The following is a 21611-nucleotide window of genomic DNA, read 5'->3' as shown; positions in this document are numbered from 1 at the left end:
TGCCAAAAAAAATGGAAAAGGACCAGTCAGAAATTAAGCATACACTGACTGAAATAAAGACTAATACACAGAGATTCAACAGCAGAGTAGAGGATCCCAAGAATCAAGTCAAAGATTTGAAATAGAAGGAAGCAGAAAACACCCAACTGGAAGAACTAAAAGATAAAAGAATCCAAAAATATGAAGTTAGTGTAAGGAGCCTCTGGGACAACTTCAAGCGTACCAACATCTGAATCATGGGGGTGCCAGAAGAAGAGAGAGAGCAAGATATTGAAAAACCATTTGAAGAAAATATGACAGAAAACTTCCCCTACCTGATGAAAGAAATAGACTTACAAGTCCAGGAAGCACAGAGAACCCCAAACAAGAGGAATCCAAAGAGGACCACACCAAAACACATTATAATTAAAATGCCAAGGGCAAAAGACAAAGAGAGAATCTTAAAAGCAGCAAGAGAAAAACAGTTAGTTACCTACAAGGGAGTACCCATATGACTGTCAGCTGATTTCTCAACAGAAACTATGCAGGCCAGAAGGGAGTGGCAAGAAATATTCAAAGTGATGAATAGCAAGAACCTATAACCTAGATTACTGTACCCAGCAAAGCTCTCATTTAGAACTGAAGGTCAGATAAATAGCTTCACAGATAAGAAAAAGCTAAAGGAGTTCATCACCGCCAAACCAGTATGATATGAAATGCTGAAGGGTATTCTTTAAGAAAAGGAAGAAGAAAAAGGTAAAGATAAAAAATTATGAACAACAAATACATATTTATCAACAAGTGAATCTAAAAATCAAATGAATAAAAAATCTGAGGAACAGAATAAACTGGTGAATGTAATAGAATCAGGGGCATGGGAATGGAGTGAATTAACAATTCTCGGGGGGAAGAGGATTTGGGGGTATGAGAAGAGATGGGACAAATATCTTATATGCATGTATGCAGTACCTATGGACATGGACAGTGGGGTGGCAAGGGCCTGGGGTGAGGTGGGAACCTGGTGGAGGGGAGCTATGGGGGAAAAAAGAGGGACATCTGTAATAATCTGAACAAAAAAGATTTAAAAAATTGTCTTCTCTAAGCCCTACCTTGGATGTATATGATGATACTCATGATATATGTCACAGCAAAAGTCAATGAACCAGATAATTGTTATAAATTAGAAGTTTGTGCCTCTGCTGACATTTAAGTTTTGTTTGCTTGGTTTTGCAGTTTGCCAATCTGTTGGCACATCTTTATTAAACTTGTTCAAGCTCTTTGGTGATTTTTCCTATCAGGCCCTCTAGGTGCAGTGCTCTGGGATGAAGGAGTGTGTCATAGTGACTTCTGTCCTTTGTCATGGTCTCTGTAGGCTGAGAGGATCATGTAGGCTTTGAACTATACCAAGAAGAAACGGACCTACTGCGGACAGACTTTACTAAACAGGAAAACTCCAAGATCAGAGGAAGGAACTGTAGATGTCCCCTGGACCATGGGATTTTCCTTTCCCTGGGAAAATCTTCTGGTCTTTTATCATAATTGCTGCTTGTTGAAACTGGTACAATACTGGTTAAGGACTATGATTTTCATGACCAAATGATTTATATTCACAAACTCATAACATTTCAGAATTTGAACCTCTTCTCTAGCACCATTAGCTCAATTTTAGGTACTTTTCTGTTTAATGCAAGTTTTACATGCTGAGGCTTAGGGGATGAAGGATGGATATTGATCTCTTGGAATTTCTTCTGTTCCCCTTAGTGTATGTTTCTCTGCCTTTCTATAGGAGCCATCAATCACCACACAGACACCCAAACCACACCAATATACAATTTTATAGTTTATGGTGCAGAGGGGTACAGATGGATGTGAACTATCATTGTCTGTGGAAATAGGTTAAAGATCAAATAAAACCCTTTCCAACATCTATCTGTGCCCGGCAGGTGGTCTTTAATCTATAAGCAAGGAAATAGAAATTTTATTAGCAGAAGTGCTAAATGCTCTAATGGGTGTGATCAGCATCAGGGATTCTTTCTCCTGCTCCCAAAACAGACCTTAAATTTTTAATCCTTTCCCATACCTTTATTCATTACCTCTTTATAGATGATGCATAAAATTATGTCTCTAGATGTGATCCCAACTGATATACAGTTTTGTATATCCATGATTCATTACCTGAGCCCACAACCTTGGAGTTGAACTCATGTCATCTTCATTCTATCAATGGGTTCCACCTCAGATTTTACGGATCTTTTGCCAAATGTCCATCATGTTTCTCTTCCAAATGACTACTGTTGCCATACTATAGTTCTTGTCCTTACACTTGGCTTTTTGAAGTAGCTTTTCAATAGTTCTTTGTATATCCAGCCCCTCTTCTTCAACACATTTTGAGCAATAACACTGGATTAGTTTTTTTTTTGTTTGTTTGTTTTTTTATTGATTAAGATATTACATATGTGTACCCTCTACCCCCCCTCCCCCCGCTCATCCCCTCACCACCCCGTTGTCCGTGTCCATTGGTTAGGCCTATATGCTTGCATATAAGTCCTTTGGTTGATCCTTCCCCCTTGCCCCCACCCTCCCCTACCTTCCCTCCAAGGCCCGACAGTCCAATTAAAGCCTCTCCGTCTCTGGATCAGTCCTTGTTCATCAGTTTATGTTGTTCATTATATTCCACAAATAAGTGAGATCTTGTGGTATTTATCCGCTCTCCAGTTCCATCTGTGCTGTGGCAAATGGTAAGAGTTCCTTTTTCTTCTTCCTCTTCTTAAAGAATACCTTTCAGCATTTCATATAATGCTGGTTTGGTGGTGATGAACTCCTTTAGCTTTTTCTTATCTGTGAAGCTCTTTATCTGACCTTCCATTCTGAATGATATCTTTGCTGGATAAAGTAATCTTGGTTGCAGGTTCTTGCTATTCATCTCTTTGAATATTTCTTGCCACTGTCTTCTGGCCTGCATAGTTTCTGTTGAGAAATCAGCTGACAGTCGGATGGGTACTCCCTTGTAGGTAACTGACTGTCTTTCTCTTGCTGCTTTTAAGATTCTCTCTTTATCCTTTGCTCTTGGCATTTTAATTATGATGTGTCTTGGTGTGGTCCTCTTTGGATTCCTTTTGTTTGGGGTTCTCTGTGCTTCCTGGACTTGTAAGTCCATTTCTTTCACCAGGTGGGGGAAGTTTTCTGTCATTATTTCTTCAAAAAGGTTTTCAATATCTTGCCCTCTCTCTCCTTCTGGCACCCCCATGATTCTGATGTTGGTACGCTTGAAGTTGTCCCAGAGGTTCCTTACACTATCTTCATATTTTTTGAATCTCTTTTCTTTTTTCTTTTTCAGTTGGGTATTTTTTGTTTCTTTGTATTTCAAATCTTTGACTTGATTCTTGGGATCCTCTTGTCTGCTGTTGGATCTCTGTAATTTATTCTTTATTTCAGTCAGTGTATGCTTAATTTCTAGTTGGTCCTTTTTCATGTCCTCCATGGTCTCACTATACTCCTTGAGGGATTCATTAAATTTATCAGCGGTTTCCATAAAATTCTTGACAAACCTTATAAACGTGGCCTTGAACTCTATATCCAGTCATCTGGCCTCCTCCGTTTCTGCCAGTTGTGACCTGTTTCTTTGTCTCCGCATTTTGGCTGCTTCCCTGTGTTGATAGAGTGGCCCTGTGCGCCAGGTGTCCTGTAGGGCCCAGTGGCTCAGCCTCCCCAGTTACCTGGGGTGGACACTCTTGGTGCACTCTTGGTGCCTTGGTTGTTGTAGGATCACTGGGAGGAATTGACCTCCAGGCCAATTGGCTGTGGGAAGCAGCTGTGTCTGAAGTGGGAGAATGGTCCCCCTCTGACCACTGGGTACAGTGGCTCCTGGATCTAAGGAGGTGTTAATTCAGCCCCTGCCTGAGGCCACACAGCCCCTGCCTGAGGCCACACTGGGTCCCATAGATTTTGGATTGTTGTGTTTTCATTGTCATTTGTTTCCAGGATGCTTTTTATTTCTTCTTTGATCTCTTTGGTAGCCCAATCATTGTTTAATAGCATGCTATTTAGCCTCCAGGTGTTTGATTTTTTTCATTGTTTTTATTGTAGTTCATTTCTAATTTTATGCCATTATGATCTGAAAAGGTGCTTGATGTGATTTCTATATTCTTGAATTTGAAGAGACTTTGCATGTGTCCTAATATGTTGTCTATCTTTGAAAATGTACCATGTGCACATGAGAACAATGTATATTTTGTAGCTTTGGGGTGAAATGTTCTGAAGATGTCAATTAGGTTTTTCTGGTTTAGTGAGTCATTTAGGATTCCTGTTTCTTTGCTGGTTTTTTTGTTTAGAGGATTTATCCAGTGGTGTCAGTGGGGTATTAAAGTTCCCTACTATGATTGCATTGCTATTGATCTCTCCCTTGATATCTTCCAGAAGTTGTTTTATGTATAGGGGTGCTCCTGTATTGGGTGCATATGTGTTTACCATAGTTACATTCTCTTGTTGAATTGCTCCCTTTAAAGTGGCTCTCCTTATTTCTTGTTATGGTCTTTACTTTGAAGTCTAGTTTGTCAGATTTAAATATTGCAACTCCAGCTTTTTTCTCATTTCCATTTTCCTGATAGATATTTTTCTATCCCTTCACTATCAGTCTGTGTGAATTCATTGTTCTGAGGTGGGTTTCTTGCAGACAGAAAATATATAGATCAATTTTTTTTATCCATTTAGCTACCCTATGTCTTTTGATTGGAGCATTTAATCTATTGACGTTTAATGTTATTATTTGTTTGTTGCCATTTTTATGCTTTATGTTTGTATTCCTTCTTGCCTTTCTGTTTCGTTTTTTTACAGCAGTCCCTTTAGTATTTCTTGCATTAGTGGCTTGGTGGTAATATACTCTCTTAGCCATTTTTTGTCTGTGAAGCTCCTGTTTCCACCTTCAATTTTGAAGGTTTGCCTTGCCTGGTATAGTATTCTTGGATTCAGTCCCTTGCTTTGCATAACTTTGTATATTTCATTCAATTCCCTTCTGGCCTTGTGTGTTTCTGTTGAGAAATAAGTTGATATTCTAATGGGAGATCCCTTGTGGTAACTTTCTGTCTTTCTCTCTGGAAGCCTTTAAGATCCTTACTTTGTCATTGATGTTTACCAATTTAATTATGATGTGTCTTGATATTGGTATTTTGGGGTTCATCTTGTTTGGGACTCTGTGTTCTTCTTGGACTCACATGGCTTTTTTCTTGCCTACATCAGGGAAGTTTTCTGTCATTATATCTTCAAACAGGTTTTCTATCACTTGCTCTGCTTCCTCTCCTATTATGCAGATGCTATTTTGTTTTGTGTTGTCCCAAAGCTCCCTTAGGCTCTCTCCTGCTTTTCAAGTTTTCTTTTCAGTTGTTGCTATGTTTGTGTGTTTTTTCCTACCCTGTCTTCTAATTTGCTGATGTGGTCCTCAGCCTCTTCTAGTCTACTGTTTAATCCTTCCATTGTGTTCTTTATTGCAGCTATGTCATTTTCCATTTCCTCTTGGCTCCTTTTCATGTTGGTGTCATTCTCATTCAGCTCCTTGTAATTCTCATTGAGTTGTGTGTATTTGTCATCCAGACGTTTGAGCACTCTTATAACCATTACTCTGAATTATTTCTCTGACATGTTACTTGCCTCCATTTCATGTAATCCCTTTTATGGTGATTTCTCTTTTTCTTTCCTTTGGGGATTGCTTTTTGTCTCCCCATTTTTTGCTGTAACATTTTAATTGTTTCCCTGTCTTAGATCCAACTGCTCTGCTACCCACGTTCTTTTATTTTTTTTGGGGGGGGGGGCGTGCTACTGCTGCAGTCTCTCAATTCTCCTGGGTTTGGTGATCTAGCCAAGCTCCCTACTTGAGCTATTTGGGTTCTCTTGATGGAGTTGGACCTTGAATGTTAGTTTCTTATTTGTGGATGAAATATCATCACAGGTTGGCAATGTGACTCATGCCTGGCTTCGTTGTGTAAGCTGTTTTGGATGTGATCATGGTTCTGGCTCTTGTGGTAAAGGTTGTCTGAGGTCTTACTGTGGGTATGTGCTCACTGTGGGTTCCCAGAGTCCATGGCCTGAGAGGATGGAGTCTCAGGGCCTGAGGCTCAGGTACTGTGTCTTTGGCCGGTGTGTGGTGTGACTCTTGCTGGAATAGCGACGCTCTGCTATGAGAGTCCTAGAGCCCATGACAGTGGAGGGCAGGTGTCCCATAGTCTGTGGTTGAGGCAGTGGAACTCTGGCCAAAGTGATTTCCCTCTCTGAGTCATGAGGGTGTTCAGGATCCAGAAGCTGGGGTGTTGGAATCTCAAAGAATGTGGCTGAAACAATGTGACCTTGTCCAGGGAGGCAAGTCCTCATTAACTCACCAAGCTGTCCAGAAGTAGGTTGCTGTGTGGGATGTCATGGATTCTGCTGAGTGAGCTGTGAGCCCTTGGTTGGAAAGGCACACACCCAGTGGCAGCTCACAGAGGGGCTCAGGAGCCATCTGCACATTTAAGTTTTGAACCTAATGATTACAATATCTAACTGGCCTTTGCCCTACTAATTATTTGCACTTATAACATTAAATATTTTAAAATGTTAATATATTGGCTAGTTAGTAAAATATTAATATAATATAATCAGCACTATTTTGATATTCAAACATCCAAAAATATGAACAGCAATCCTCAGTTTAAATGCACAAAGCACTAGGTAGGAAACAACACTTAATACAAACCCAACTTATTAATTTGCTAATCATTTATAGATATTCATCAGTTTATTATATATATATATATATATATATATATACATATATATATATATATTCTCTCTCTCTCTCTCTCTCTCTCTCTCTATATATATATATATATATATATATATATATATATATATATATTATCAACATATATTTTTAAAGAATCTTCATAAAGCAAAAGATCTTTTAATACTACTACCTCAGGTTGTATGAGTAGAGCTAAGTCTGAGATGATGTAAGGAGAAGGTAAAATAATAGCTAACATTTGTTTAGTGCTCATGTAGTAGGCACTTTTCTAAGCATTTTTTAAAATTTATTTATTTTATTTTATTTTTCCATCACCATTTATCCCTTCTAAACCCTCTTCCATCTCATTCACCCCCCTCTCCACCACAATGAGTTATTTCTCTTTCTTTTTTTTACTCAATCCCTCTGCCCACCCCCAACAACTCCCCACACACACAAACCACCAAAGTTGTCTGCCTAATCTCTACCTTTGATTCTGCACTTTTCATGCACTATTTCATTTATCATCTCCTTATAACAAGTGTGGTAAGATAGGTATTAATATTGCTATTATAAATATCCATTTTACAGATGATGAAACTGAGGCAAAGAGAATTTAAAATCCCAAAGCAGGTCTCTTCAAGACACTGCCTTATTGCTTATTAGCATGGAAGACTGAGATTTTAAAACATCTATCTTTTATTTTATACAGGCCTACACTGAAATAGCTTTAGATTTCTTTTCCAGAGTCCTTTTTCCCCACTAATTCTCCAGGTGTCTGCTACTGAGACAGTCCTCTTTTCGGTGCCACATGTGCAGTTGTAAGATCTGAACACCAGTCATCTGCCATGCTGTCTTTTCTGCTTGTACAATTATTGAATATGTTGGAACCAGAAAGAGTTGCACAGAATTTCAGTGAAAACATTAAAAAAAAAAATGGTCCGGGAAATTTCTTCTATGCTAACATAACTACTGAAGGTCTGATGGAATCAGAATCAAAATTTCACATTCCCACATACTAGATGAAGAAAGGAACAATGTCCTCAGCAGCCCTCTCCATAGCTTCCGGGTGGTCTGTACTGATCTCATGATCCTGTGGCTGAAGGCAGTGTGGGGACTCCATGGACCCCATACTAGAAGCCACTGACTATTTGCATACCAAATTCCTCTGGCAGATAAGGTTTGCTTTACTTCATTTTTCAAAGATTTAAAGACACTTAAAAACCAGAGGATTTCACAGCAAATCTGGCTTTATAGTCCTGTCTTGAATAAAACATAAAGTTCAGTCAAATCTGGGCAGCTTCTCACATGACAACAATCAGCTATGAGCCACTACCTCTCCTAAAATGGGCATTGTATCTCTGGGTGATCACAGTCCTCATATTCTCTTATCTTACATCAGGACCATTTCATAGGTTACCTGTGGCTGCTCAGCCTAGAGCTAGACACTTGAGTCTATGACCCTTGCCATAGTCCAACATTTCTTCCAGATATGAGATTCTCTTTGTTTTAACAGAAAGAAAACAGGCCTCACTAAACTGAAGTCAGTAACTCACTCAAGGTCACCAGGCTAGAGAATTATTTAAGAGCATAGCTAAAACTTGAACTTAGAGGTTAAGCCCAGGATTTGCTTTGTCCAAATCACCTGTTGTCTCATTCACACATGAAATTAAGTGGTTCAAGTATGTGAAACTTGAAAGACTGTCCTTGCAGCCATAAAGAAAGTGAATTTAACCTCATTGCAGGTAGAAAAACCTGGGAGTTGAATTAGAATTCTGCCAGTACACAAGTGTTTCCATAAATCATATTTGTATAAAAGATTTCAAGAGCTATGAGTATGTAGCATAAACAGGAAACTATATAAATTTGAGTGGCAGTAAAGAGAAACATCAATATAGTTTAGGCTACTTCTGTGACACTACCAGCTCCCTGGAAATTCCCTGTGTGGTTTGGAATCACCTCTATGCAAATGTGGCTTCAAGGCTCTTCCTACCCCAGGTTGGGATCATGGTATCCCATGGTCCTCTAAGAAGTTCCATGTGCACATCCTGACGCAAGGCAAAAGCTTAGAAGTCAATCAAAGATTAAGAATAAAACCTCGTCCAAATTTTTATTTTCACTCAGTTAAATTGCTAAGCAAATGGATACAGAACTAAAAAAGAAATTAAAAAATTTCAGTTCTTCTGGAGAGTCACATACAACGATTTACAAAGGACTAGAATGTATAAAATAATCTGGTAATTCTTTTCCCAGAAATCCTATCATTCAAGTAGGATATCACACTAATTAGTCATTATTTTCATTCAGAAGCACCAGTCAACTTAGAAAGTACTGGGGAAGAAACACACCTGAAAATAAACACACCTCTTTTTCTATAGAAACTAAGACTTTTTGAAATAAAAATTCCTATAATTGCATGCATGCACATATTATTGCACCCATATTGATTCAAATGAAGCAGGAGTATATACGTATGTATTCCTGTACATTGTAACAAATAGAACACTAAATTTTAATTTCTTTTTTTTTGATTTTTTTTTAATTTATTGCTTAAAGTATTACAAAGGGTATTACATATGTGTCCATTTTATCCCCCCGCCCTAAACAGTCCCCTAGCCTCCCCTATTCCCCAATGTCTTATGTCCACTGGTTATGCTTATATGCATGCATACAAGTCCTTTAGTTGATCTCTTACCCCCCTACCTCCTGCCCCCCAACCCTCCCCGGCCTTCCCGCTGCAGTTTGACAATCTGTTTGAGGCAGCTCTGCCTCTGTATCTATTATTGTTCAAAAGTTTATAATGGTCTCTATTATCCATGAATGAGTGAGATCATGTGGTATTTTTCCTTCACTAACTGGCTTGTTTCACTTAGCATAATGCTCTCCAGTTCCATCCATGATGTTGCAAATGGTAACAGTCCTTCCTTTTTAGAGCAGCATAGTATTCCATCGTGTAGATGTACCACTGTTTTCTAATCCATTCATCTACAGATGGGCACTTAGGCTGTTTCCAGATCTTAGCTATGGTGAATTGTGCTGCTATGAACATAAGGGTGCATATATCCTTTCTGATTGGTGTTTCTGGTTTCTTGGGATATATTCCTAGAAGTGGGATCACAGGGTCAAATGGGAGTTCCATTTTCAGTTTTTTGAGGAAACTCCATACTATCTTCCATAGTGGCTGCACCAGTCTGCATTCCCACCAGCAGTGCACAAGTGTAACTTTTTCTACACATCCTCTCCAGCACTTGTCGTTTGTTGATTTGTTGATGATAGCCAGTCTGACAGGTGTGAGATGGTACCTCATTGTTGTTTTGATTTGCATCTCTCGGATGATTAGTGACTTTGAGCATGTTTTCATATGTCTCTTGGCTTTCTGAATGTCCTCTTTTGAAAGGTGTCTATTTAGGTCCTTTGCCCATTTTTTGATTGGATTGTTTAGCTTCCTTTTGTTGAGTTGTACGAGTTCCCTATAAATTTTGGAGATTAGGCCCTTATCAGATATGACATTGGCAAATATGTTTTCCCACACACTGAGTTTTCTCGTTGTTTTGTTGATGGTTTCTTTTGCTGTGCAGAAGCTTTTTATTTTGATGTAGTCCCATTTGTTCATTTTCTCTTTAGTTTCAAGTGCCCTAGGAGCTGTATCAGTGAAGAAATTGCTTCGGCATATGTGTGAGATTTTGCTGCCTTTGGATTCTTCTAGAATTTTTATGGTTTCCTGTCGTACATTTAAGTCCTTTATCCATTTTGAGTTTATTTTTGTGTATGGTGTAAGTTGGTGGTCTAGTTTCATTTTCTTGCATATATCTGTCCAATTTTCCCAACACCATTTATTGAAGAGACTATCTTGGCTCCATTGTATGTTCTTGCCTCCTTTGTCAAATATTAATTGAGCATATTGGTTCGGGCCGATTTCTGGGCTCTCTATTCTATTCCATTGATCTATATGCCTATTCTTGTGCCAGTACCAGGCAGTTTTGAGAACAGTGGCTTTGTAATACAACTTGATATCTGGTATTGAGATCCCACCTACTTTGCTCTTTTTCAGGATTACTGTAGCTATTCGGGGTCTTTTTTTTATTCCAGATGAATTTTTGGAGAGTTCGTTCTAGATCTCTGAAGTATGCCGTTGGTATTTTAATGGGAAGTGCGTTGAATTTATAGATTGCTTTGGGTAGTATGGACATTTTAATGATGTTGATTCTAACAATCCATGAACATGGAATGCTCTTCCATTTGTTTATGTCTTCCTCTATATCTTTTTTCAACATCCTGTAGTTTTCTGAGTAGAGGTCTTTTACCTCTTTAGTTAAGTTTATTCCTAGGTAGCTTAAATTTTTTGGTGCGATGGTAAACGGGATTGTTTTTATAATCTCTCTTTCTGAAAGTTCACTATTGGTGTATAGAAATGCCTCAGATTTCTTGGGGTTAATTTTGTATCCTGCTACATTGCCAAATTCATGTATTAAGTCTAGTAGCTTTTTGATGGAGTCTCTAGGGTTTTGTATGTATAATATCATGTCGTCTGCAAATAAGGACAGTTTTACTTCCTCTTTTCCAATTTGAATGCCTTTTATTTCTTCTTCTTGCCGAATTGCAATGGCTAACACTTCCAGTACTATGTTGAACAGGAGTGGTGAGAGTGGGCATCCCTGTCTTGTTCCTGTTCTTAGGGGAAATGGTGTTAGTTTTTGTCCATTGAGTATGATGTTGGCTGTGGGCCTGTCATATATGGCTTTTATTATGTTGAGGTATGATCCTTCTACTCCCAACTTGCTGAGAGCTTTTATCAAAAATGGGTGTTGAATTTTGTCAAATGCTTTTTCTGCATCAATTGATATGACCATGTGGTTTTTTTCTTTCAATTTGCTTATGTGATGTATCACGTTTATTGATTTGCGGATATTGTACCATCCTTGCATCCCTGGGATAAATCCTACTTGGTCATGGTGTATGATCTTTCTGATGTACTACTGGATCCGATTTGCTAAAATTTTGTTGAGGATTTTGGCATCTATGTTCATGAAGGATATTGGCCTGTAATTCTCTTTCATTGTGTTGTCTTTACCTGGTTTTGGTATTAGGGTGATGCTGGCTTCATAGAATGAGCTTGGAAGTGTTCCTTCCTCTTGAATTTTTTGTAGTAGTCTGAGGAGGATAGGTTTTATTTCTTCCTTGAATGTTTGGTAAAACTCCCCTGTGAAGCCGTCTGGTCCTGGGCTTTTGTTTGCTGGAAGCTTTTTGATGACTGCTTCAATTTCTTCCATAGTTATTGGCCTGTTGAGATTTTTAGATTCTTCCTGATTGAGTTTTGGAATGTTGTATTTTTCTAGGAATTTGTCCATTTCCTCCAGGTTGTCTAGTTTGTTGGAGTAGAGCTGTCCATAGTATTTTTTAACAATCATTTGTATTTCTGTGGGGTCTGTTGTTATTTCGCCTCTGTCGTTTCTGATTTTGTTTATTTGGGTCCTCTCTCTTTGCTTCTTGGTGAGTCTGGCTAGAGGTTTGTCAATCTTGTTTATCCTTTCAAAGAACCAGCTCTTGGTTTCATTGATTTTCTGTATTGTTTTTTTGGTCTCTATGTCATTTATTTCTGCTCTAATCTTTATTATCTCCTTCCTTCTGCTCACTCTGGGGTTTTCTTGTTGCTCTCTTTCTAATTTTTTGAGTTGTAGAGTTAGCTGATTTACTACCATTTTTTCTTGTTTTTTGAGATAGGCCTGTAGAGCTATAAACTTCCCTCTCAGGACTGCTTTCATTGTGTCCCATAGGTTTTGGATTGTTGTGTTTTCATTGTCATTAGTTTCCAGGATGTTTCGAATTTCTTCTTTGATTTCATTGGTAACCCAATCAATATTTAATAGCATGCTATTCAGCTTCCAGGTGTTTGAGTATTTTGGGTTGTTTTTATTGTAGTTTATTTCTAATATTATGCCATCGTGGTCTGCAAAGACGCTTTTTATGATTTCAATCTTCTTGAATTTGGGGAGACTTTGCTTGTGACCCAATATATGGTCTATTTTTGAATATGTCTTATGAGCATTTGAGTAAAATGTATATTCCCTGGCTTTGGGGTGAAGTGTTCTGAAGATGTCTATTAAGTCCATCTGATCTAGTGAGTCATTTAGGATTGCTGTTTCTTTGCTGATTGTTTGTCTAGAGGATTTATCCAGTGATGTCAGTGGTGTATTAAAGTCCCCTACTATGATTGTATTGTTGTCGATCTCTCCTTTAATATCTTCCAGGAGTTTTTTTATGAATTTGTGTGCTCCTGCATTGGGTGCATATATGTTTACCAGAGTTATATCTTCTTGTTGTATTGATCCCTTTAGTATTATGAAGTGGCCTTCCTTATCTCTTGTTATGGCCTTCACTTTGAGGTCTATTTTGTCCGATATAAGTATTGCTATCCCAGCTTTCTTTTCCTTTCCATTTGCCTGAAAGATATTTTTCCATCCTTTCACTTTCAGTCTGTGTGAGTCCCTTCTAATGAGGTGGGTTTCTTGTAGACAGCAGATGTATGGGTCATGATTTTTTATCCATTCAGCCACTCGATGTCTTTTGTTTGGAGCATTTAGTCCGTTTACATTTAAAGTTATTATTGAATGGTACTGGTTTGTAGACATTTCTGTTTTTGTGTGGCTGTTTTCTTTCTGAGCTTTTTATTTCTTATTTTTTATACCAGTCCCTTTAGCATTCCTTGCATTGCTGGCTTGGTGGTGATAAATTCCCTTAGCCTTTTTTTGTCTGTGAAGCTTCTTATTTCCCCTTCAATTTTGAATGATAGCCTTGCTGGATAGAGTATTCTTGGATTCAGTCCTTTGCTTTGCATCACTTTGTAAATTTCTGTCCATTCTTTTCTGGCCTGATGTGTTTCTGTTGAGAAATCATTTGACAATCTAATGGGAGATCCCTTGTATGTAACTTTCCATCTCTCTCTTGCAGCCTGTAAGATTCTCTCTTTGTCCTGAACGTTTGCCATGGTAATTATGATGTGTCTTGGTGTGGGTCTTTTCGGGTTCACCTTGTTTGGGACTCTCTGGGCTTGTGTGACTTTTTTCTTCCCCACCTCAGGGAAGTTTTCTGATATTATTTCTTCTAATAGGTTTTCTAATCCTTGTTCATCCTTCTGTTGTTCTGGTACCCCTATTATTCGTATGTTGTTTCGTTTCATGTTGTCCCAAAGCTCCCTTAGGCTCTCCTCCTGTCTGTTAATTTTTTTCTCCAATTGCAGTACATTTTGGGTGTGTTTTGCTTCCTTGTCTTCTAATTCACTGATTCGGTCCTCTGCTTCTCCTAGTCTACTGTTGATACATTCAATGGAGTTTTTCATTGCAGCTATATCACTCTTCATTTCTTCTTGGGTCTTACTTAAGTTGTTGATTTTTTCATCTGTTTCTTCTTGCTTCTTGCAGAGGTTGTCGATTTTTTCCTCCATCTGGTTTATGCACTCTAGGACCCTTATTCTGAATTCTTTTTCTGTCATGTTGCATGCCTCTGTATTACTTAGCTGCTTTTCTGGAGAGTCCTCCTTCTCTTTCCTTTGGGGGTTTCTTTGTCTACCCATGTTTGATGTCACTGACATATCTACACGTTGAGTCGTTCAGTGGTTGCTCCCTTGGTGGCAGTGACTCCTTGGTCTGTGGTTGCTCTTCGGGCGGTTGCGGTAGCAGCTGCTCTTCAGTTGGCAGCAGCTCCTCTGGTGGGTGCTGTTCACAGCTGTGGTGGCTTTTCTGGCTGGTGGGGCGAGGTTTCACATACAGTTGCTGTTCCTCAGCAGAGGGTGTTGGTGCTCAGGAGGTTACTGTTGCTTGGATCTGCTGCGTTGATTTAAAGGCACAAAATACAACACAACAAGGCACCACGTACCAGGCACTATACACAAATATATTCACGATATTAATAACCCCAAATAAAGGTGACCACCTGAATTAAGAGAATTAGGGGATAAGGAAGAAGGAAGAGAAAAAGATAAAAGAGAAAAAAGAAAAGAAAAGTAGCGACCAAAAAAAGGAGTGCAAAAATGAAATTGGGAAAAAGAGGGGGGAAAATAGAAGTGAGAAAAGAAAAGAAAAGAAAAGAAAAGAAAAAGATCAAAAAGAGAGAATGAAGTGGAAGAGGGGAAGAGACTTTTTTATATGAGGAGAATACTCCTATAGAACAGCCATTAATCCCAACAAATTCCAGCAACAGCTCCCTGGAGATGAATGCAAACTAGAAACAACCAATAATATAACAATGAAAATAGAATGGAGAACACTAATCCCAAAATAAAATAAAGAGAAAATAAAATGGCACTTTAAAAAAAATGGTAAAATGGTAGCAGTAATAATACTGGTTAAAAATAAGAAGGTAGTAATTAAAAGGGTAAAATCAGGTGATGGAAAAAAGAAGAAAAAAAAATAGAAGAAGAAATTGGTTTCTTAGTTAAAAGGTGAAAAAAGAAACCAAAAAATTGCAGTAGTGAAAGTCCTTCGGTTCTTCTATTCTTCAGTGTGGCTCGCCTTAGACCTGCCAGGTATTCACGAGAGTGTTGAGTTTCCCTGCGATACACTGTTCCTCTGTGTTGTAAACCACAGTCCTGATTTTAAAGCAAGCCGCATTTGTTTCCCAGACTGCCTTATTTTGTGTTTAGCAAAGAGTCAGTTTGTGGGTCAGCCTCTGGGTGGCAGTGTTCTGGGGTTGGCCTCTGAGGGTATAGGGCCTCTCTGTCCAGTGGAAGTTCACTGCCCAGAGCTGGCTGAGTAATAGTTACCGGCGCTGTGTTGTTGCTGGGATTGAAAATCCCTCTATAGGCCAGACCCTGTTAACTCCCAGGGACTGATCAGGTTATTTTAATCCTTGATCTCCTACAGGGTGGAATCTGGGTGTGGCTGTGCTCCTTGCCTGGGGGCTGGGGGGAGGAGTCTCACTCTCCAGAGAGAATGTCTGCCCCAGACCTGGGCTCAGGGGTGTCTCAGCACTCAATTTGCTGCCACCTCTCCCGGCCCCCCTTCTCTCTTCAGTCTCTCCCCAGATTCCACTCCTCCGCACACTCTCCCTCTCTTCAGCACAGGTGAGTGTCTGTATCCGAAATGTCCCATGAACAGGATTCAGTAAAAACAAACAAACAAACGCCTGCCGCGGAAACGGGAAAGGCTTGGTTTCTGTAAGCTTCTTCTTTTACCGGGACTGCATGGTCTGGTCAGCTCCTCAGGCTGCCCCCTTTAGGCTCAGTCCTCTGTGATCACAGAACCCAGCTCTCAATTCCCCTGGCGGCGCCAGGAATCCCGCGGTTCTCCTTTCCCCAGTCAGGGGCTGTGCCTGTCCCAAGGGACGCGGCTGTCTGCCACGGGGTCTCCGTCTGACTCTCTGGGCTCAGAGGTCTGGCAAACTTTCCTGCCCAAATCCCTGTTTTTTTTACCTTTCCAGGGGAGTTCTGCTCTTCCCGGCTGCAAACTATCTCACCAGCTGAGCAATTCGGGGTGGATGTTACTAGTTTCAGCTGCTCACTCCATTTGCTCCGGGACAGGACCTGGGACGCGTCTCCCTATACCCTAAATTTTAATTTCTATAGAGACCAGGTAAATGAAAATCACAAGCTTTATTGTTATTTCTTCAATTAGCAGTTTTCTAAAAGCAGAAAAAGAACCTAGATTTTTATTCCCTAAGTGATTAATTGTTGAATCAGGTTTGACATTTGCCACAGGAAACTCTCAACTATTCCAGGGCTCTGTAGAAAGCGTGGTTCCAGCAAGCTGCTCACTATTGCTTGACCTGTTTGTTCTGGTTTGAGTGGAAGTAAAATGATGTTTAACTTAACCTTTTATAAATCATCTGGGTCTGGTTTATAAATCATCTAAGAGCAAAGGCACTGGATCTTTATTATTATTATTAATTTGTAACCTAAATTTTATGAAAACCGATTACTTCTATTGTAAATCCTTTATTACTAACACTAGTAGCCCGGTGCACGAAATTCATGCACTGGGGTAGGGGGGGAAAGGGGCCCCTCAGTCTGGCCTTCACCCTCTCCAATCTGAGACCCCTCAGGGAATGTCCAACTACCTGTTTGTGCCCACACTTTTAACAGATAACAGCTCCATTGTTGTTTCTTTCTTATGCTTAAAACCATTGGAATTAGTAGGTATTCAAAGTGTGTATACATTTTGGGGGGACACCCTGCATATCTCTAGTCAGCGGTGAAAGAAACCAACAGCAGATTTGGAACCCCCAGAGAGGGAACCTCGCTCACTCCCCACATGTCTCCCCACTTCACTTTCCACCTTCATGGGCAGCAGGAGAATCAATGTTTTCTCTCATTAATTTGGAAAAGCACACCCTGTCACCCGCTGCCTGGCAGGAGTGCACTAGGCTCCAAGCAAGCGAGGCTCAGTCAGGGCAGCCTTCGCTCATGGGTGCTGGCACCCAAAGTGCACATTCCTCCTCTAAAGTCGCCCCAACTATCCCACTGTTTCACTGAGAGGACAGAATTCCTCTCCACCTCTGGGTTCTTGATCTTGAACGCTGACCAAAGGCACCTCAGCCCAGCAGGTGTGTCTGTCTGCATCTGCTCCCGCCTCAGCACCTGCATTAACCCCCTAGAGGTGATCTCGTAGCTGCACTGGCCTCCATGGGAACAGGGCATCACCACTCCTCCCTCTCATTGTCATCTCACAGGCGCCGACCCTCAGCACCCAGAACACCCAGACACTCTCCAAAGGACGTGAGCGCATCAGAGGGAATGTGTGCACATCCTGTGGGCGTGTTAGGCATGCCGGGTTGATGGAAGTGCCGTGGAGAAGCAGGGGGAACTTGTGCACGCCTTGGTTTGCAACTGTTGCAGGTGTGGGAGGGTGACAGTGTGCTGGAGGATGTTTGCATGCCAGGGGGAGATGTGCACATGGGTCTGAACATGAATTGAACTTACAAGTTCCCACTTTCTCTGAGCTCCAGCACTGGGCAGTGGCTTTAAGGGACCCAGACACATATGGGGAAGAACTGGATTGTCGGGCATCAGGGCAGGAACTCAGGGGTGTCTTTTTCCCAGATGGGGGTTCTCCTAGGGGTTGTTAATCCTGTGCTGTGACTTCCACTGCACAGGGCTGACTGGCAGCCATATATGAGTTTCCATCAGCATGGCCCACACTGTTTGCTCCACCAGGTGACTCCCTGAGACCCCACCCCATCGAATTTGCAGCCTTACCCAACCTATTTGCAGGAGCTTGTCTATATGAATGGCCTGTCCTTGCTCAGGCTTCAAACTTTGCTAAAGTCTCTTAAATAAGCTGTAGCTGGTGTCAGCGTGCCCCAAACCTATCAATAAAAGGCCCAAGACCTCAAACTAGCACCAGCCTGCATTGCTTCACAGCTGGGCCTCACTTGGGCACCTCCACACCCAATACAAATAGCTCCTAGAGGGTATCCCCAAGCAGTGACTGACTTTTCACTTCCCTGGGAGCTCTAGAGCCAGCGCACCCAGTGGACAGCTTTAGACCATAGCAGATTACAACTCTACACATCCACAAGCAACACAATCAAGGGGAATACTCAGTGAGCACCAAAGTCCCACTGAAGCAAGTCCTTCTGCATAGGAGTTTTTCCTGCGCTGCAGCTCTAGAGGTCAATTCCTCCCAGAGACACCAACAGCAATCAAGGCCCAACTACAACAAGACTTTGCACTCAGCCCACAAAGGCGTGCACCTAGAGTGCCCAGCTCAGAAGACTGAGAAGCTGAGCCACTGTGCTCTACAGGATACCTACTACACAAGGCCACTCTACCAACTCAAGGAGACATAGCAGCTCTACCCAATACATAGAAACAAACACAGGAAAGCAGCCAAAATGCAGAGACAAAGAAACCTTTCTCAAAAGAAAGAAAGAAAGAAAGAAAGAAAGAAAGAAAGAAAGAAAGGAAGGAAGGAAGAAAGAAGAAAGAAAGAAAGAAAGAAAGAAAGAAAGAAAGAAAGAAAGAAAGAAAGAAAGAAAGAAAGGAAGAAAGGAAGGAAGGAAGGAAGGAAGGAAGGAAGGAAGGAAGGAAGGAAGGAAGGAAGGAAGAAGAAGAAAGAAAGAAAGAAAGAAAGAAAGAAAGAAAGAAAGAAAGAAAGAAAGAAAGAAAGAAAGGAAGGAAGAAAGAAAGAAAGAAAGAAAGAAAGAAAGAAAGAAAGAAAGAAAGAAAGAAAGAAGAAAGAAAGAAAGAAAGAAAGGAAGGAAGGAAGGAAGGAAGGAAGGAAGAAAGAAAGAAAGAAAGAAAGAAAGAAAGAAAGAAAGAAAGAAAGAAAGAAAGAAAGAAAGAAAGAAACATTTCTCAAATGAAAGAAATGAAACCAAGCAAACTACTGGATACTTAGTTCGAAACCATTGTTATAAGGTTACTCAAGGATCTTCATGAGCGCTTCAAGGAACTTAGTGAGACTTTCAAGGATCTTAGTGAGAATGTTGTTAGAAAGAAGGCAAACCCCAGAACCAGGGGTCCTGGTGAAGGATATTCAGGAGCCAGACAATAAAGCAAATATCTTTACAACTGCAGAAGGTTGTGCAACCAACACAAAGTCTGGTAAGCACACATACAAAACAGGAAGTCTGCTCGGGTTTTATCCCTGATGCATGCTGTCTGTCCCTCACTCTTGATTGGTCAGAGCTTATGTTCACATTCTTGCACAATTGGTTAATTCAAAGGACAGGGAAGGGTTGACGTTTGTGGTTTCAAAACAGTGGCTGTTTAAAACTCCCTTCTTTGACAGAAAAGATTACTTATTTATTCTCACATTGTCAAAGACATGAAAAAGGACCTGTCAGAAATTAAGCATACACTAACTGAAATAGAGAATAATTTACAGGGATTCAACAGTAGAGTAGAGGATTCCAAGAATCAAATCAATGACTTGGAATATGAGGAAGCAAAAAACATCTAACCAGAAGAGCAAAAAGAAAAAAAAAATAATCCAAAAATATGAAGATTGTGTAAGGAATTTCTGGTACAACTTGAAGTGTACCATCATTCACATTATGGGCATGGCAGAAGAAGCAGAGAGAAACATGGACTTCTAAATAAAATAAAATTGAGGAAATAACCCTAGTGATTATGGCCATGGACTTTGGAGATAAAGATGGCTTTAAATCTATGGGCCCCTCTCATTAAGTTTTCAACTTCTGTAAACTTCAGATTTCTCATTCACAAAAATAAGAGAGTAATAATCACCACACAGAGTTATGTGCATTACCTGGCACTGAAAGTCCCTCAGTGAATGAGGTTCTGCTGTTGTTTCTACTACACTATAGGCATAGTACATAGCGTGCTGGCAAAACTGTTATTAACCAGTTTATCATCCCAATGACTCTGAAAAGGAATGAACACAGGTGGATCAAATGGTCACATCTTGATTTGCTATATAATGCCCTCCTATAATTTACCTACTAACAAAACAGGTGACAAGGATTGGAATCAGAAAACATGCAAAGCTGAAAATGAGTGCCATAAATGAAAGATTAGGAGGAGAGTACAGGAGAAGTCATGGAAAGGGTGGAAAGAGTGAAAAGTTCAAAGGGGAGAAAGCATGGAGTATCTCTTGCATTCACTATGTCTGGCCATTCTCCCCAACTGAAGAAAGGCATACCTGACAGAAGCCATGCATTTTGTCATTAGTCAGAAGAGTTACTGTCATTACACTGTGAAACAGGGGTGGGGGAAGGCTGAAATAAAACTCTCATACACACACCCCCATACACGTATACTCTCTGCTGCTGTAAAAAAAGTTTATATATATATATATATATATATATATATATATATATTCTTATATATATATATAAATTTTAAAGAATATATATATATTTGTATGATTCAAAGTATATTGATAGATGATTGCTAGGAAGATAAAGATAAAAGATAGATGATAGATAGATAGATAGATAGATGATAATCTGGATCCATATCTACATATATCCCCATCCAGATTATTTATAGAGATCTGATACCTATAGATCTGAATTTTAAAGAATAAATGTAGATATACAATCCATATGCATGGTCCAGGTATATAAATATATACATATATAGGGTATCCCAAAATATATACACACTGAATAATTATAAAGGCAGTGTTTATTAAGATGCATTTCATTTTCAACATTGAGTTATCAGCTGTTAAAGTGTGTATACATATTTTAGGGACACCCTGTATTTATGATCCAGGTATTCATATAAGTACATATATATTTATATAGAGATCCATATATATTTACATAGATAGTAGATAATATAATCTACATTATATATATGTATATATCCTAAATTTTCTTTAAATTTCATATATAGATACAAAGAGATATATACTTTTAAAATAGTGTGTGCCTGTTTTTTCCATTTCTGTTCCCAATAGTAGCCAGTACTGTTACATATACATCTGAAAACTAAAATGCTTCCTCTGTGGTAATGAAAATCCCAGTACGCTGATTATTGGTAGGCCAATTCCAATTTCACAAGAACCTCCTACAGGGGACAAAGCATTCTTACAGATAAGGCAATCTTATTTGAGTACTAGTATACAACCTAACATTAATAAAAGTTTCATTTTTGTTATGCTATACATATTTTTCCTTTATAAACAAACAGTTGCAGAAACCGGTTTGGCTCAGGGGATAGAGCGTCGGCCTGCGGACTGAAAGGTCCCAGGTTCGATTCCGGTCAAGAGCATGTACCTGGGTTGCAGGCATATCCCCAGTAGGAGATGTGCAGGAGGCAGCTAATCGATGTTTCTCTCTCATCGATGTTTCTAACTCTCTATCTCTCTCCCTTCCTCTCTGTAAAAAATCAATAAAATATATTAAAAAAAACAGTTGCTTTTTAAAGATGAATTGTATACTCACAACTAAAATATATAACTAGATATAGATATAGATA

This window comes from Myotis nattereri (genome assembly GCF_964212035.1).
Source record: "Myotis nattereri genome assembly, chromosome: 3".
NCBI lineage: Eukaryota > Metazoa > Chordata > Mammalia > Chiroptera > Vespertilionidae > Myotis > Myotis nattereri.
Note: the sequence above shows the minus strand (reverse complement) of the source record.